The sequence below is a fragment of the Dermacentor variabilis genome, chromosome 7 (genome assembly GCF_050947875.1).
Source record: "Dermacentor variabilis isolate Ectoservices chromosome 7, ASM5094787v1, whole genome shotgun sequence".
NCBI lineage: Eukaryota > Metazoa > Arthropoda > Arachnida > Ixodida > Ixodidae > Dermacentor > Dermacentor variabilis.
The window spans coordinates 148,995,508-149,015,451 of record NC_134574.1 but is presented as its reverse complement, the minus strand read 5'-3'; positions in this window follow the sequence as shown (position 1 = coordinate 149,015,451).

The window sequence follows — 19,944 nt, the reverse complement described above, 5'->3', positions numbered from 1 at the left end:
GCTTTGGCAAGTAATAAGGCTGCCAACAATTACAACAATCATTTCTGCTAACCGATGCCTCCACGCGGAGAACGACGCCGCAGGATAGATTAAAATTTTATGTTGTTTTTTTTTATAAAAAAGCAATGTCTTTTTAAAAAAATGAACAATCTGTTAAGGGAAAACATAGGATCATCTGAAAGGAACAAAGTGGGGGGCCAAGGCATTTGGTGACTAAAACTGCAAAGTGTTGCCTTCGCTGTCTTTCTGTACCTGTGCAACATAACGTTATGTGCAGTACAGTAAAAGGCTCTCCACACCTCATACACGTTGGTGGCGCTCTACCTGTTAAAAGATGAATATGTGTGCTATACGTTTGTCCTATGCGCAATCCAGACAGGATGACTTTGTGCCTTTTGTGAAACGGAGAAAATGCTGCTCTAAGCAGCGGTTGTGTAGTAGGTTTTTTGTTCTCAGTTTCCCCATTCCAGTCATTTTGCCAAAGCTGATGAAGTCGATAACGCATGTACCCATTAGCATCACGATACCGCACTTTCTATATATCTGCCTGTTTATGCGCCTGCGCCACCTCGGCATCAGCTTTCTCGTTGCCCTGTATTCCAGATTCTGCGGGGAACCAACGTACGATAATGTTTTGATGTCTCGGAGCTGCACACACTTTTTTTAACAGTTCATTGAAAATACGGTTATTCTGTGGCATTGCTGATTGGAGTACTCGTACCATACTCAAAGAATCTATGAAAACTATGGATTTCTTTTGTTTTTTTCTTTCCTGACATGTTCTATTACCATAATCATTGTGTGTGCCTCTGTTGTAGAAATGCTTGCATGTTTATTGCTTCTTTTTGAAAGTGAGAATGCGGGTCCTAAGCCCGCACAAGAAACGGAAGTTTCAGGGTTTTGAAGCGTCAGTGTAAAATTCATTACATCGATAACCATCTGACAGAGACAGAAAGGCTGCTTGTGGGTCCCTGCGTTTGTCGATCTTCTGAAATGAGGTGGTGGTGGTGGTGGCAAGAACTTTATTGAAAATCCGGCAAATTCGTGGCCTGGAACTAGGCCGCCCCCTAAGAGGTCCGGAGATCCTGACTCTTCGCCGCCTCACAGGCTTGCTGGATGGTGCATTGTTGATCTTCAAGGTTCGAGCTGAGCAGCGCGGCAATCCATCGTCCCGCAGCTTCAACTGGGGAGACTGCATTTTCTCTGCATACAACCTCTCATTCTCGGAAAATGTGTCTCACTGATGCGCGAGCCCTGCCGCATAGTTTGCAGTTATCGTCTGAATGGAAGTCTGGATATATCCTCCTGAGATGAATGAGGAGTCGCATTGTATTTGTCTGTGTTGCCAGGGCGATTCTTCGATTTCAGCTTCTTGGATTTGCGCCAAGAGTGCCTGAAGCCGTTCATCCATTGCCATAGTCCTTAGAAAGAACGGTTTTTGAATCAATAGGAAATAATCGAAAAGACGTTATACGTTATTTCGCAGCGTGGATGTCCACGGAAATAAGAAATTTTACTTGCGTTGGTACTTAAGTGGTCATTGGCTTGACTCAACGTGAAGGCTTGATATCGGGCTCTTGCGGAAGGCTCCCGTGGCGAGCCGAATGCCAATAGACGGGGTCGAGCATTTTTAGAGCACTTTCTGATGCTGATGGGTATACAATACATTCGTTATCTAAACTGCTTCTCACAAGACTATTGAAAAGAGACACGAGACATTTTGTATCCATTCCCTGAGAGAAACTTTTCTTCCACTCATTCACAGATTTTTTCAAGCGTGAACTTAACCAAATATAGCACTTTTGCGCGTTGACACATAGAAATGCGCGCATGCTACCTATGCGACCCTCGTCATTCAACCATTCCTGGAGCAAGTGTACACGTATAAATTCAGCAGGTATGTACACCGGACGAGGTTTCATCGAATATGAATATCTGGTTTTTAGAAAGAATGCTTTATCTTTATTCCCGCTCTTGATAGCGTAACAAGAATATCTACCAGCTGCTTCTGTTGCGTCATGTGGCACTTTTACAAGTTCAACCAGAGCGTTCGCAATACTTATGCTTACAGAAAAGAACGTAAATGAAGCGTTATATCACGTAAATTAAGCTTTAATGACGGAAAAAATGCAATGTTTAATCGAACTCACCGCTGTGAGGGAAATGTAACGTAAAAAATCGGAGCACACCTAAGCACTTACGTGTTGTGAATACGAAAGAATTTATGTCCAAATAAACACCGCGGAGCGGTCATTCTAGTTATGAACTCCTCGTGGGCAACCGAGCGCGTTGAGACGCTTAGACAACGCCTCCTAGATAGCACAAGGCCAGTGCACTTCAATCCACGACGTCATTGTACTTTGGACGACTGCCATAGAGTTTAATGGGAATGCTCCCAAATAAGCCGCGGTAATTCTGACGTCAACGCTTTCGTCACGCTGAGCTTGGCAATGAAAATTTCGGACGAAGTGGCATGATGTCAGGAAGCAGACTGCGCAGTCCTGCTAATTAGGAGGCACTTGTTTAGTCCAGTGAATAAAGTACTCGGCTTCTGAGCGTTGGGTCGCAGTTTCGAAACTCACTAGCGCCAGAGGCTTTCCTTTCGAATTTTTTTTTAGCGAAGATGCTAGCTTTTTGCTGGTCAGGATTTTTTGTGGGATCGTTGTGTGCTCACAAAATCAGTACAGCCACTCAGCAGCGGTGACCAGTGTTACGGTTGGCGTGTAACACCCCGGGCAAAAAAGGATGCTGAACCGCCATGCCTCATCGAAACGAAGGATGGATTCCTTATTTCCTATGGTTGTCTCGAATGGTTGCCGGTCTCGCGGACGCCCCGCAGTGTTTACAGGCCCCTTTGGGTGTGTGCGTGAAAACCCTTTCCGTGAACTGTCCGACTCCAGTAGAGCTACAAACTAATGTTGCGCAGCACAGCCTAAGCTGACAATGACAAGAATCAAGGTCACGAGTGCGGCATCGGTACCTATAGTAAAGACGCACGACGCGCGTTGAGCTGAGCGATGGGTGAACGCGAAACACGCCCGTGCTCTTGACCAACACAAAATTTCAAGTAAGCTTCATTTTAATGAGGCTCTACACTCCACAAAACTCTGCAAACTCCTTTTTTCTGTTGAGCTGGCGCTCTAAAAATAACGAAAGCAGTTGGCCGTCCCAATTCACTTTTTCGGAAGGCACGATTATTTGGACATTTCCGCGGCATTTTTCGTGTCCGAAAGATCAGTCAACGACAGTGTGTGTGTGTTCCCGATGGGCCGCCAGTGGCTGCATCACTTTTGTATAGCGGTAAGAGCGCATGTTCAAGGCATCAGTGAGTATATATAACCGTGACTCGTTTAACGGCAAGAGCCAGTAAAAATTGAAAAAAAGTATTTCCTATTCTCCCACGGAGGAGACTGAAAGCTAGTCATAGAAACCAAACAAAGTAGGGAACACTGGAGTTATACCACCATACGGTCACATACTTTCACATAAGCCTGTCGTATTCAAAGAACAGAGCAGAGCCTTCAAAGTACGTTGTGAAGTGCTTGGCATAAACATTTCTTTCACAATGTATTGTGGCAATGTAACTGTGCGAATTCATTGAAATTAAACATGAAAATATAGAACGGTTCCTAACTATGTTTGGAACCTAACGCTAGAATACTTGAGGTAAAGGCAATTCAAGTAGCACTCTTTATTGAAATGCCGCGTATAGTATGCGCCTTGGCACAAGAAGACTTTAACAGCCAACCGGGCTCAGTCCCGGTTAACCTCCCTACCTTTCATTTATCATTTGCTCTCTCTCTCTCTCTCTCTAACGCATATGTAATTTCATGCATAATATGATTGACAAACCAAGAAATGAGCCGACTATTTGAGCATTAATCAAAATATTAGACACGGCTATTTGTAAATTATGACATTCATAAATAATTTGTTTTATTTCCGTGAACATTACACTAGTGCCGTGGTCGCGCATCAAAACGGAATAAAAAATTCTAGAATACAAGTAAATACTCACCGCACTTGTGGTAAGGTGATATTCTGGTATAAGGAAAATAGAGTGTGCCCGGCTCTTGACCTGCCGGACAGCTCAAAGGACTTGGAGACTCACAATCCCTAATGTTCTCGAGGCTCACTGGAACAAAAATTGCACTCACAAATTCTATCTGGCTTGTAACTGGGGAGGGGTTACATGCCCAAATGCGCAGATGAGTGAGTTTTGTGACTCGCATGTGGTAGACATGTATATCGACTAAAAATCTAAGATATAGTGAAACGGATCTAATGAAGATATGTAAACCAAACTAACAAAAGCTCATCTCCCTCTAAAGCTATAGCGTGGCTTCTGCAACAGCCTCTAAACCTGGGTTTCTTTTTATTTGTTGCAAGTCCGTATAGTCCTGCTTTCAAAGTTGCACTTCCATAATTTTCAGCTGTAGTCACTACTGCTGCTACTGATGATTTCTAGATCCTCAGATGATGCTTCGAAAAACGATAATGGCATAGCCAGAAGCGGTGTTCTTTTGAAGTTTATTAGTGCGCATTACTGTACGCCGCGTCTCGCTTTTCTGTGTGTGTGTTCGACATGAGCTTAGGTTGCCGAAGTCAGAACAGCAACATTGCGGGTTGCATAAGCACGTAAAACAATGTGCAGGGTACAAATTTTTAAGGGTTTTGGAAGCGCGGAAGGCGGAAAGGAAGCGCTGCGAAATTTCGATATACTTGGTTCGCCGGAAAAAGTAGTCTGCATCCTTTTTTTTATTTGAATATGTGATCATTACAGTACTCAATAGCTAGAGAAAGTTTCCAAACCTCCGCGTGTTCATATCCGCGGTACTATCTAATGAAATCGGTATAGCTAATTTATCAGTTACATGTTTCATTATCTTTTAGCAGCGTCTGATGTGTATGGTCACGTGGTGGTGACGTTGAAGAACAGTAGCAATACTGTGAACGACAAAACTAACTTTTATTGGGCGAACCTGTGCCCACAAGACCGGCTACGCTTATAGAACAACGACAGCGGCGAACACGGTCGGCGATCGTCGAAAATCTGATCAACCGGTCAAGCGCGACGGCTTTTATGCATCAATCCTCGAATGTTCCAGACTAATCGTTGGGGCCCGCGTGCCTTCCACAAAGTTCTACACCATTCGCGTCAGCCGATGAAATCAGATAACATAAGGTTCGGCGACAACAGACAGCGGATAGAAGCATCGATAACTTTCCAGAAACTTCGGATACATGCAGGCGCGTCCCACGCTGTGTGATAACATTTGTTAGGCGGCGAAACGTGGTCGCCCGATAAAGATAAGTACACGTGTCATTACCCCACTCTTAAAAAGCATCGACCCGATGCTGCAAACAAACGAAAGTAATAAACAAAAGCACTCGTAGCAAAGAAAACAGCAAAATAAGTAAGTTGGTCAGCGTCCGTAAAAGGGTTTAAGGCGCACCACGTGGACCATTTCAGATCGTGCGCGCCGCCGCTGTGAATGCGAAATGCCGTCTGGAACGACCTCATAGTCCAGTGCGCCAATACGTCGGATGACCTTGTAGGGTCCGAAATAGCGTCACAGTAGTTTCTCACTGAGTCCTCGTCGGCGTATCGGGGTCCATACCCAAACACGGTGGCCGGGCTGGTACTCGACGAAGCGTCGTCGGAGATTGTCGGTCCTCTGCTGGTTCTTTATCCGCAGGCGGGCGAGCTGTCGGGCTTCTTCGGCGCGCTGGAGATGGGTAGCGACGTCAAGATTTTCCTCGTCAGTGACGTGCGGCAGCATGGCGTCGAGCGTCGTCGTCGGATCCCTGCCGTAAACCAGCTTAAATAGCGTGATCTGTGTTGTTTCTTGCACCGCCGTGTTGTAAGCAAATGTTACGTATGGCAGGACCACATCCCACGTCTTGTGCTCGACGTCGACGTACTGTACATTGCTAGCATGTCGGCGAGGGTATTGTTCAGGCGCTCCGTGAGACCATTCGTCTGCGGATGGTAGGCAGTTGTCCTCCTGTGACTTGTCTGGCTGTATAGCAGAATGGCTTGTGTGAGCTCTGCTGTAAAAGCCGTTCCTCTGTCGGTGATGAGGATTTCTGGAGCACCATGTCGCAGCAGGATGTTCTCGAGGAAAAATATCGCCACTTCGGCTGCGCTACCTTTAGTCAGTGCTTTCGTTTCAGCGAAGCGGGTGAGGTAGTCCGTCGTCACGACGATCCACTTATTTCCGGTTGTTGACGTCGGAAAGGGTCCCAACAAGTCCATCCCGATCTGCTGAAACGGTCAGCAAGCAGGCTCGATTGGCTGTAGTAATCCCGATGGCCTTGTCGGTGATGTCTTGCGTCGCTGACAGTCTCGACATGTCTTGACGTAACGGGCGACATCTGCGGTCAGACGCGGCCAGTAATACCCTTCCTGTATCCTCGATAGCGTCCGGAAGAAACCGAGGTGCCCATCGGTTGGATCGTCATGTAGGGCATGCAGTACTTTTGGACGCAGCGCCTACGGAAAAACAAGAAGGTAATTGACACGGACTGGGGAGAAGTTCTTTTTCACGAGTAAGTTGTTTTTAAGCGTGAACGAAGACAATCCACGCTTAAATGCCCTAGGGACAACGTCGGTGTGCCCTTCCAAATACTCGACTAGGGCTTTTAGCGCCCGATCTCCTCGTTGCTATTCGGCGAAGTCTTCCGCGCTTATTATTCCAAGGAAGGCGTCGTCATCCTCTTCCTCTTGCGGCGGTGGGTCAGTGGGGGCGTATGATAGGCAATCGGCATCTGAGTGTTTTCGTCTGGACGTGTATGCTACAGTGATGTCGTATTCTTGTAGTCTGAGGCTCCATCGTGCCAGCCGTCCTGAAGGGTCCTTTAAATTAGCTAGCCAACACAACGCGTTATGGTCGCTGACCACTTTGAATGGCCTGCCATATAGGTAAGGGCGAAATTTCATTGTAGCCCAAACGATGGCGAGGCATTCCTTTTCGGTTGTAGAATAATTGCCTTCCACTTTTTACAACGACCGGTTAGCGTAAGCTATTACGTGTTCGTGTCCATCTTTTCTCTGGACTAGGACGGCACCGAGGCCTAGGCTACTGGCGTCACTGTGGATTTCGGTATTGGCGTGCTCGTCGAAGTGCGCAAATACGGGCGGCGACTGCATGCGTCATTTGAGTTCTTGAAATGCGTCGGCCTGCGGCGTTTCCCACTTGAACGCGACGTCACATTTAGTTAGCTGTGTCAGCGGCTCAGCGATGCGTGAAAAGTCCTTGAGAAATCGTCTGTAGTAGGCACACATGCCAAGAAATTTACGCCTCGATGGGCTGCGGGAACTTTGCGATGGCAGCTGTCTTCTGCGGGTCGGGGCGGACTCTAGACTTGCTGATGACGTGGCCTAGGAACAGAAGCTCATCGTAAGCGAAGTGGCACTTTTCTGGCTTCAGAGTGAGCCCTGATGACTTGATGGCGTCCAGTACTGTTGCAAGCCGCCTAAGGTGATCGTCGAAATTTCTGGCGAAGACGAGACAGGTCTGCCACTTCAATCCTGCTAAAACCGTGTCCATCACGCGCTGGAACGTTGCAGGCGCCGTGCACAGTCCAAAATGGCATAACCTTGAACTCCTAGAGGCTGTCTGGGGTGATGAAGGCGGTCTTTTCGCGATCTCTTTCGTCGACTTCTATTAGCCAATAGCCAAACTTGAGGCCCATCGACGAGAAGTACTTAGCGTTGCAGAGCCGATCCAATGTGTCGTCTATCCGTGGGAAGCGGTATACGCCCTTCTTTGGGATCTTGTTCAGACGCCGATAATCGATGCAGAAACGTAGGGTTCCGTCCTTTTTCTTTACGAGAACAACAGGGGATGCCCACGGGCTTTTCGGCGGCTGGATGATGTCATCGCGCAGCATTTCGTCGACTTGCTCTCTTAAGCTTCACGTTATCGCGGCAAAACTCGGTAAGGGCTCTGGCGGAGTGGTCGAGCACACTCCTCGGTGATTATGCGATGCTTGGCGACTGGTGTTTGTCGAATCCTCGATGACGGCGAAAAGCAGCCTTTGTATCGTCGGAGCAGACTTCTGAGCTGCTGTTGCTTAATCACGGGAAGACTTGGATTAATCTCGCAGTCTGGTTCGGGAACCATGATCGTCGGGGTAGATGCGGCGGAATCCGAGAGGACAAACGCATTACTGGTTTCCAGGATTTCCTCGGTGTACGCGATCGTCGGGCCCTTGTTGATGTGCTTGAACTCCTTGCTGAAGTTTGTCAGCAACACTTCAATTTTCCCTCCATGCAGTCGAGCGATCCCTTTTGCGACGCAAGTTTCACGGTCTAGCAGTAGACATTGGTCGACTTCGATGACGCCTTCTACGTCAGCGGGTGTTTCGGTGCCGACCGAAATAACAGTGCTGGAGCGAGGCGGGATGCTCACTTGGTCTTCGAGCACACTCAAGGCGTAGTGACTACGAGGGCTCTCCGGCTGTAGCGCTTTATCTTCCGACAGCGTTATTGACTTCGACTTCAGGTCGACGATTGCGCTGTGTTGGTTGAGGAAGTCAATACCGAGAATGACGTCTCGTGAACACTGTTGGAGGTTAACGTAGGTGGCAGGGTAAGTCCAGTCATGAATGCTTATTCTTGCGGTGCAGATTCCAGTTAGCGTGATGAGGTGTCCTCCAGTGGTCCAAATTTGAGGGCCTTCCCATGCAGTTTTAACTTTCTTCAACTGGGCGGCGATGTGTCCACTCATTACGGAGTAATCAGCCCCTGTGTCCACTAAGGCGGTAACTGCGTGGCCGTCGAGAAGCACGTCGAGGCCGGTGGTTCTTTGTCTGGCGTTGCAGTTAGGTCTTAGGCGTCGAATCGCGGCTGCGTCGTGTTGAACAGAGGCAGGAACGTCGCGTTGTTAATTCGTCTTTCGTCGGTGTAGTCTTGGCTTCCTGACTTCCTCGGGACGGCGGCGTGTCGTTATTATGTCGTCGAGATGGTCTCTTGGCTGTCTTCGTCGGCGGCGGAGGATCTTCGTCAGTTCGACGAACAGCAACCGCACCTCCATCGGTTGCTGCTTTTAGTTTTCCGGATATGGGCTCGCAGAGCGGCCCCGTGCTGGGCCAGTGTATGGACGGCGCTGCGGCGACAGGTAGCGGCCCGGTCACGGCGACCGGGACGGCCATCGAGGGCTCCACTGAGTAGCGGCGAGGTAGTCGGCGATGTCACGAGGGCGTTCAATTTCCCGAGGGCGCAGTGCGTTGACGGCGAACCCTCGCCATCCCAGGTCGCGGCATGTGCATCGGCGGTACACATGGCCGGTTTCCCCGCAGTCGTAGCAGAGCGGGCGGTGGTCAGAAGCACGCCAAACATCTGTCTTCCTCGGGTAGCTGCGCTGGGCGACGGGTGGGCGTGCTGGCGGCGGCGGCTGTGGTCGACAGAATTGTGGCGTTACAGGGCCCTGGCGCAGTCGCGGAGGGGGAGCTTGACGGCGGGCGACGGCGGCGTAAGTCATCGCTTCTGGCTGGGCTGCGATAATTGTGGTTGTACCTCGGGAACTCCGAGCGATCGCTGGACTTTTTCTTTGACAATTTCAGCGTGTGAGGCCACTTGAGGTTGCGATGAAGGGAAGATTCTTTGAAGCTCCTCTCGCACGACTGCCGGGATGGTCTCGCGCAGGTCGTCGGTGGCCATTGATTGAACTCCGGCGTAGATTGTTGGCTAGGTGCGTCGGTCGAATTGCCGGTTCCGCAATTCCAGTGTCTTCTCGATGCTCGTCGCCTCACGAAGAAACTCGTCGACGGTCTTCGGTGGCTTCTTATCATTCCGGCGAAAAGTTCCTTCTTTACACCACGCACCAGTAGGCGGACTTTCTTCTCCTCGGAAATTTCCGGGTCGGCGTAGCGGAACAGAAGGCTCATTTCCTCAGTGAATATCGTGATCGACTCATCCGGCAGCTGCGCTCTGTTCTCCAGTAGAGCTTGGGCTCGCTCTTTTCGCACGACGCTTGTAAATGTTTGCAGGAAGCCGCTTCGGAACAGGCTTCTCGATTCTCGAACCACGTGCTGGTGGCGTCCTCCAATGCGAAATAGACATGTCGCAGCTTGTCGTGGCTTGCCCAGCTATTAAACGTAGCGACCCTCTCATACGTTTCCAGCCAGCTTTCGGGGTCCTCAAATGTGGAACCGCGGAACGTCGGTGGTTCCCTCGGCTGCTGCAGCACGATGGGGGACGCTGGGGCTGCCATTGGGGTTGCCTTGGCCACAATCTTCTTGGTCTTCTCAGGTAGAAGTCCGTGCTCCGGGGGCAGCTGTTGAAGACGGCGGCTTGCTCGATGGTCCGGGACTACGTTGGTGTTCTCTTTGCGGTCCGCGCTTGGATCACGGCTTGTCGGGGGTGTCCGGTACATGAACAAAAAGCACCTCCACCAGATGTCACGTGGTGGCGACGTTGAAGAACACAGTAGCAATACTGTGAACGACAAAACTAACTTTTATTGGGCGAACCTGTGCCCACAAGACAGGCTACGCTTATAGAACAACGACAGCGGCGAACACGGTCGGCGATCGTCGAAAATCTGATCAACCGGTCAAGCGCGTCGGCTTTTATACATCAATCGTCGAATGTTCCGGACTAATCATTGGGACCCGCGTGCCTTCCACAAAGTTCTACACCATTTGCGTCAGGCGATAAATGAGATAACATAAGGTTCGGCGACAACAGACAGCGGATAGAAGCACCGATAACTTTCCAGAAACTTCGGATACATGCAGGCGCGTCCCACGCTGTGCGATAACATTTGTTAGGTGGCGAAACGTGATCACCCGATAAAGATAAGTACACGTGTCATTATGCAAATAGAAGTGAGGCGTGCAGACAGGGCACAAGAATAGAGAAGTGGACAACACGAACGCGGACTATCAACTGAAGGGAGGACTGAGGCGAAAAAAAGAAAGAAGACACAAAGCTCATCTGCGCATGCTCAGGAATGGTAACACCACGTGTCAATCGGGTACACGTGCCGGTCTACGTGAGAGATAACTGTTAAGGCACTTAATTTCTTCCTTATGTAATGTAATCGAAGGCTGACTCACGCAGGCACTTCCACCATTAGAGATATGTCATGCCTCTACCATAAGACGCGTATCTTCCTTCTTATGCCTGTACAATATCGCGCATTCATCTAACTCTGGCGTGCAGATGAATGCACGATAGCACATCATGCGTTCAATCTGCTAATCTGCAAGGAATGTGACATGGTGGATGCCTTCATTCAGGAGTGCAAGCGTTTTTGAAAACGGTAAAAGTCGACGTACTGCCCATCAGTTCAATGGACTTCCCAAGACGGAAGCACCATCGTTGTGCGAAGAAGTACCAGCGCCACAGCTTCCGCTAACCACGGGACCTGTGACGAAGATCATACGGCGTGAACTTGAGGCTACGTCTCCTGTTTCCCCGTGCCGCCGTGCATGTGAGTCCAGCTCTACCATGATACCACTTGCCCACGCGATAGGAAAATTCGCGTGGGCAAGTGGTATCATGGTGGAACTGGAATCACATGGACTCTAGATTCCACAGCTACATCAGCTCTTTTCTAACTGAAAGGAAGGCCAAACTTCGCATTGGAGACTTCCGCTACGAATATGTGCCCCTCGGAGGGCGGGTCACTCCTTATGGCGCCGTCATTTCCCCAACACTGTTTAACATCTGTATGATTGGTCTTTCCGAGAGATTGACGCGCGTCGAGAACGTCAAGCACACCATCTCCGCCGATGACATCACCATATGGTGCTCCGGCGGCTGCGAGGGCAGAGTCGACGAAACCATGCAGGAGGCGATCGACGTGATGAAAGAGTATCTCCGCCCCACCGGACTTCGATGCTCCCCCGCCAAGTCGGAGCTCCTACTTTACAGAAAAGAGAAGGGAGGCAGACCCAAAGATTGGAAGCCAGTCTCCGAAAGCAGCATCAGACTTCGCACTTGTGATGGGGGGTGTGATACCCAGGGTCGACGTTATTCGGATCCTGGGCATATTTCTCGAATTCAACGGTGGGAACGGAACTGCTCTCCGCAAGATCATCGCAAAGACGGACAACGCTTTCCGCCTCTCGCAGAATCGCAAACCGGCATCGAGGCATGAAGGAAAACAATCCTCTCAGGCTGATCAATGCCTTCGTATTCAGCCACCTCACGTACACGATTTCTATGCACAACTGACTCAGAGCGGAGCGAGACAAGCTCAATGTTCTCATCCGCAAAGTAGTCAAGAAGGCTCTTGGGCTACTCATCAGGACCCATACCGAGGATCTCTTGAAGCTGGGCGTACATAACACCGCCGAGGAGATTGCCGAAGCCGAAGACCGCGCGCAACTGAGTCGTCCGACCCGCACAGCGGCAGGTAAACGCACCCTCGAAGAGCTGGGTTACTACCCTGCGGAATTCCCCATGGTCAGTACCCCGATCCGTAAGTGCATTCGAGGCAAGTTCGTAGTGGCCCCTGTGCCCCGAAATGACCATCCCGTCCACAACAAGGGCAGACACAAGGCCAGAGCATCAGCCATCCTGAAACAGATCAAGCAACACGACATTAGAGCAAGCTTCCTCGACGCCGCAGAGTACAGTGACGGGAAGACCTTTGCCATTGTTGTGGTCGACTCGAGCGGAAAGATTTCTAATAGCGCCTCGCTTCGCACTTCAGACCCCGGAGTCGCCGAGCAAGTTGCCATCGTCCTCGCCCTGCTAGACGGTCGTGGGTCCGAATCATATAGTGATTCCGAAACGGCAGTTAGGGTTTTTCAGAAGGGTTGTATCGCCAAGGAAGCCGTTCGTCTTCTTAGCGGCTCGAGTCCACATGCTCTCACAAACCCTTCAATTCACTGATTTCCCGCTCACGTAGGATCGGTCGAGTATGCTCCCCCGAACCTCAATGATTCTGCTCATGAGGCTGCGCGTGACCTCACCGACCGCGCTTCCTCTATAAGGAGTACTTACTCCCCTCCTCTCTATGGTCACAGGGACGCTCCCGCTATTCACACCGAGATTATTGAATATTTCTACATGTCCAGAAGGGTCTTTCCACCCCCTCACCCCAAGTTGAATAGGGCGCAAGCTGTTTCGCTTAGGCTTCTACAGACCTGCACATATACGTGTCTGTCAGCTCTCCACGAGGCTTACCCCGACGTGTATCGTGACGACGCCTGCCCGTCCTGCGGCCAGACCTCCACTCTACGTCACATGCTCTGGGAGTGCGGGTCGAGATACTCCAAGTTCATCAAGGAGGGGTGGGACTGGCTTCTGCGTAGTCCCGCTCTGGAAAAGCAAATCCTGGCCGTCCGGCGTGCCCGCGAACGGGCGGGTGGGCTAGACCTGCCGGTCCCGACGTGGGACTAGCCGGATGCGCGACGAGTTCGCGTCCTTGCCGGACCTGCAATAAAGTTTATTCACTCACTCACTCACTTGCCCACGCGATCGTTCGTCGGGAGCTATCCAATGATGGCCTGAACTCTGTGCGCCGTCGCTCCTTCCCGCGCAGCTGACCATTTTCCTGTTTCGTAGGCACAAGGCCAGAGGCTACGTTCCCGCAATCCGGCCGAATGAAGGACAGCTGACGACGGGCCCATTCGCTTTATTGCCGTCAGATTGGTCATGTAGCCCACTACTGCAATAACAGCTGGTCTTCGCTTCATCCGGCCTATGCTCCTAATTGTCGCCCAGAGACCGACCCTCGCCGCTTCGAGCCTTACCACGAGTCATCTCAGGCTAACGGTGATGACGCTCCGACGAAGTCGTACCGTCGTTCACCGTCTCCGTGTGGTCCTCAGTCCCGTTTGCCGTTGTCTCGTCGCCCATCATCTTGCTCCCCGCAATTCCGTCGACTTCCATCGCCAATTGCATGCCCGCCTCCGGAGAACTAGATATTCGAGCTCCCGGAGGTGAAGCTGCATTGACGACTCGCCCGAGAAATCGTCTGACCACATTGCTGACTAGAAGCAACTTAATTGACCTTAAGGTGGACGCTACACTTGTCGCTGGTCTTGTTGACGCGGGGACACACATATCAGTGACGCATTCGAAGCTTCCCCGTCAACTTAAGAAGGTCCTCACGCCGCCCAGTTTTGAGTGGTCGACAGGGGAACGCTTCCCGTCCTTGCTATGTGCTCCGCACAAATACATTTTGCCGGCTGCTGTATGACTGCATTACTTGCTATGCTCGAGAACTGCCCTCATCAACTCATCCTATGCATGAACTTTTTACCTGCGCACTCTGTCTTTATTGATTGTACAACAAGCTTGTTTCAGCTTGATCTACTTCGCTGCTATGATGCTCCAACCACCCGTCAAACGCGTTTGTGTTGCGTGGATTACATCCTTCTGGCAGCTCAATTCGTTACATAAGTGGACCTAATCTGTCTCTCTTCTATTCCCGGTGGCGATTACATTCTAACTCCCATTCTTGACGTTCTATTGGCCAGAAACGACGCCCTTCTCGATACCATTCTCGCCGTTACTAATAACCGCGCGTCCCTTCTCATCTTGCACTTCAGCTGGTGCCCGCAACTGATCCCATATGGCATGACTCTGGTCAACGTCGCTACTATCGATGAGTACGTCGTTTCTGCATTAGTTGACGGCGATCATTCGCTCTCCGCACCATTCCCCGCCTCAGGCCGTACAGGAGATCATGATATTATCAAGATGATGGCGCCTGACCTCCTCCCAGCGCATGCTTATGTCTTATCGTGACATCTGTGACTTTGATGACCGCACTTTGGCCTAGACGTCTGCCGTCACTCGCGCTATCCGCACTGGAGCGGCCAGCCCCTTTCAAACGAAGTCCTTATCGTGTGCCCCATGCTGAACGACAAGTGATTCATCGTTAAGTGGAAACAATGCTCTTGAAAGACGTCATTGAACTTTCCTGCAGATCTGGCCGTCACCGGTCGTACTGGTGAAAAAGACGGTCAACGCGCTTCTGCGTAGACTACCGTCACTTGAACAAAGTCACGCGAGAGGACGTCTACCCTCTGCTGCGAATCATGACGCGCTCGACTGTCTCCAAGGGTGTACCTACTTATCCTCCATTGACCTACGGTCAGGATACTGGCAGATTATTTATAGATGACCTGGACCGCGAAAAGAGCACATTCCTTACACCATACGGATTATCTTCAATTTAAAGTGTTGCCATATGGCTTGTGCAGTGCCCCAGCAACGTTTCAAAGGATGGTGTGCTCCCTCCTTCGCGGCTACAAATGGTCCTCATGCCTTTGTTATCTAGATGATGTCATCATTTTCTCATCGACATTCAAGAGCCATCTTACACGCCTGCCGGTAGTTCTTGATGTTTTCAGACGAGCAGGCCTGCAGTTAAACTAATCCAAATGCAGTTTTGGGCGTTGTGCAATCATTGTGCTAGTCCACTTTGTCAGGGCCCGTGGAGTACGGCCTAGTCCCGACGAAACGCGTGTCCGAAACTTTCCAGTGCCACATTCCAGAAAAAAACGTCCAGAGCTTCGTTGGAATATGTTCTTATTTTCGACGCTTCGTCAAGAATTTCGCCGATATTGCTCCTCCCTTAGCACAACTCCTAAAGGAGGGCATACCATTTTCGTGGGTTCCTGAACAAACTGATACCTTTCGCACACTCACTAGACTACTTATCGCTCCACCCATCTTGGCACATTTTGGTCCGTCCACAGCCACTGAACTTCGCACCGACGCCAACGGACACGGCATCAGTGCTGTCGTCTCTCAGAGGCTACGAGTATAGAACTGCGTTATCGCGTATGCCAGACGACTCCTCTCCGCTTCACAGCACACGTTTTCAATAACTGAAAGGGGCTCGCTCTAGTTTGGGCGATCACAAAGTTTCGACCATACTTCTTTGGCCGCATGTTTTCGGTCATCACAGGCCACTATTCACTATGCTGGTTGTCGTCCCTTAAAGACCGACTGGACGACTGGTTCGCTAGTTATTGAAGCTTCAGCATTATACCTTTGATCTCATTTACAAGTCCGGCCAAACGCACCAAGATGCCAACGGCTATGCGGTCATCCCATTGATCCTCGCGACTCCGCTTCCCACGATGCCGACACATGCGTTCTCGCCATCTCTGACTTCAGCGATATCCAGAAGGCGCAGCTCAATGATGCAGACTACCGCTCCGTAATCCATCACCTACGCTCTCATCACCCTGACACATCCCTCCGTCTTGGTATTGTCTACCGACGCAATACTGTCTCCGACGCCTCAGACTTTTTGCTTGTACTCCCTACAATTCTCCGTTCCACTGTGCTCCAACAGTTTCACGATGCCCCAACCACTGGACATCTCGGTTTGTCCAGTACATACGACCGGGTGCGACGTCAGCCTTGTTGCCCGCCGGTCTATTTCAGCCTACCGAGATACCCCCTGTTCCGTTCCACCGCGTGAGCCTCTATATGGTTGTCCCATTTTCGACTTTTCTTACGCGGAACAAGTGGATTTCCGTAGCAACTAACTACACAACACGATATGCCATCACCCGGGCACTGCCTACAAGCTGTGCCGCTGATGTCGCGGACTTTCTACTTCACGATGTCATTCTCCACCATGGCGCGCCACGAAAGCTGCTGACTGATCGCGTCATTCGTTCATTTCTTTCGAAAGTCGTTGAAGACATCCTTCGTTCGTGTTCCACACGTCACAAGTAACCATTGGACCAAGTAACCAAGCAAACATTGGACTTACCGAGCCTCTTAATCGTACACGGACCACAATTCTTTCTATGTACGCTTCCGCAGATCGTTGTGATTTGGACAGTACTTTGCCTTTGGTGACATTCGCGTGCGACTCGTTCTGCCACGACACCGCCAGCATTTTTCCCCATACCTATTGTTTGGCTGAAACCCAACGCTGCCCTTTGAGATTCTCTTGCCGTGATATACCTACGTTCCTACAGAGTACGCCAGCGATGCTGCTCGGCCTCAAACAGCTAGCCAGATTGCATGGGATCGTCTCTTTACCTCGCAAATATCCCAAAAGTCCCGCTATGACAGCCACCGCAGACCCGCTCACTTCTGTCCAGGCTCTTTGGTCCTTATTTGGACGCCGTCCCGCAACCTGGGCTTTTCTTCGAAGCTTCTGTCGCGCTACTCTGGCCCCTATAAGGTTCTTCGCCAGCTCAGTGAAGTCATACGAGATTTCCTTGGTGGGCGGTACCTCATCATCGTCCGTACCACCTAGTCACATGGTGCACCTCGCCTGTTTGAAGCCCTACTTTTCCTACAACGATCCTTCCTTTCCTTAAGCTCTGAGACGGCGCTACCACCGGCATGCACCATGTGTTACAAGCCACTCTCGTACATTGGTGAAGGCGCCAGCAAGGTGATGAAGACGATGATCGAAGAAGCGCTCGTGCGGTTGTTGTTCCTCCATCTCGGCTTCTTTCGGTATAGGTTACGTAAATATATTTTCCGTTTTGTTGCTAGGGGTGGCCTTCGCGAAATCTTACTCGTTTCGCATTGGAATGGCCGACAACGCTCTCTGCAATGCCCGTCTTTGCGAGGAGACGCTGGAACACATTCTGTGCGACTGTCCTGAATATAATGTTCAGAGACAGTCCATGGCGTCCGTTCTAGGGCAGCTTGACAATAGACCTTTGTCAGTTGCAACCATTTTCACATATCGCCGACAGAAGACATCGCAGCTGAAGGCGACGAAGGCAATACTTCGGTTTATGAAGGAGACGGGCTTGGACAAGCGGCTGTGACAGTGATGTCACGTACCGCGCAAGAGTGACAGACTAACCGACGATGTGTGTGCCGTGTTATGTGCTCTCTATCTCTTCTCCCCATCTTTCATCCCCCCATCCCGCCCCCATGTGTGGGGTAGCAAACCGGTTAAGCTAAACTGGTTAACCTCCCTGCCTTCCTTCTCCACTTTTTCCTTCCTTCCTTTCCGTTTTGTTGGAACGTGTCTTATCGCCGTCACCAATATCAGCAAATAAAAAATACATGAAAATATCATACCATCCCCCATCATTGCACGCGGATGCCCATACGTTCAAAAAACAATTTGTCCAGCAGTAAGATGAAGGGCTTACTAACACATTCTTCTTCATGCACAGGCTTCGACAAAAGTGGTATACTACACGCAGTCCACGCAGCGGGAGCCGCAGCAACAGCAAACTGCATCGCAACGCCATCTACAGGCAGCATCTGGGATCATGTCTGCCGATAATGAAGGGCATCCATTGGCTGTTTTGATCCCAGATGCCACCTGTAGATGGCGTCGCGATGCAGTGTGCCGTAGTGTGCCGCTGCTCCGGCTCCCGCTGCGTGGACTGCGTGGAGTATACCACTTTTGTCGGCGCCTGTACCATCCATACAGCTTCAGTGATAGTGCGGGTACGGTCTTTATGCCTCCAGGCAACGCAAGTACGCACAAATATTCGACAGCGTCCATTTTTACTAATAGAACGCTCAAACACCCTCCTTCTCATTTCCAACATTGTTATGGTGCTCGTGCAGACCGCCATTCTAACACCTATCGCTCTGACCTAGGTAGCAAGCACCGTTAACGCACCTCATGAAATGAATACTGTGTAAACGATTCCACACACGAAGTCACCATAGAGCGTACGATGGTTAACTTGGCATTGACGCTCGCATTTTTAATGGGACAGCTGCCTTTTGCCTGTTAAGACAACTTATGCGGGGGTATCAAAACGACATCAAAGCAAACCTTTGCTACAGAAGAGAACGCATCCGTGTCCAGCTGCACCTAATGATCAACGGCCAGAGCATCCTACCAAAATCAAGCGTTTGGGTATTGGGACTTCCGATCGAAGAAGCAGGCAAAAAAGGGCGTTGATGGAACAAATCAGACATACATGCAGAAAACGGTTGCACTTTAATAACAGAGTCACGTGAAAGGAATGGGAGGCGAACAAGAAAACGCTGCGCCCATGTTTGTATGCGCACTCACAATTCCCAAAATCATATACGGCGTCAATTACATCTGGCTCACGCAAGCACAACGCAACGGACTCGAGCTCCTTCACAAAGGAGCGTTACATGTGGTCACAGCGGACGCGTGTGACGCGGCCGCGTGTGGCCACGTGAGCCCTACCTTGAAAGTGATCTGCGATGGGGACACAATGTGTCGGGTGCTTGTAGCTTCGTGTGCGCTGTGTTTTCGCCACCTAGTTCCCCTTGAAGCGACATGCAGCACGAAGGTGAATTCGCTCGTTGCTGCTGCCGCGTTTTCATCTCCAGCCTTTTGACAGCGAGATTCTGCGGCCATCGCGTTAGATGTGTTCACGTTTAGTTGCGCGCGTGACACCATGTATGTTTATTTATTTAGTAAGTGAATGCTTGCAAGTTTATACGGCCAATAAACCCACTCTCCTGACTTCGTATACCTGTAAGCTAATTTGCGATTGGATTCAATGCTTCGCCCTTTGGGGGTGCAACTGCGAATTTTATTGTGTGTATCGCTCTAATCATCGGTAGCAGCACGGTAGGTATACATGGTCGGACAAGAATTTCCGATATCCAATAAATTATGGGTACCTCTGTCTCAGATAGAGATACAACCTTACAACTTAACGCCTTTTAACAACATTGGGTAGTTCTTCCATAACATGAGAATACACAGTGCATCGAAAAAAACCATCAAACGCAAAGATATGATGCAATTTCGAATGTAAATAAGCAAAATCATTGCAAGTATAGCCGCAAGTTGTATACACAATGCTAATGCACTAAGAAAGGCTGCTCTCAAACTTGTACTAAATGTAGAACTTCACCCTCTTTTAGATCTGTCCGCCAAAGACAACCTTGAGAACATGATAAGGCGCATTTTTTAAGGCTGGTATCAATGTATTCAGCGTCTACTCAGCAACATCCCCATGTTCCTCGTTGACTCGTTTTTCCTATTTTCGTTACCATCTGTTTATTTATTTATTTATTTATTTATTTATTTATTT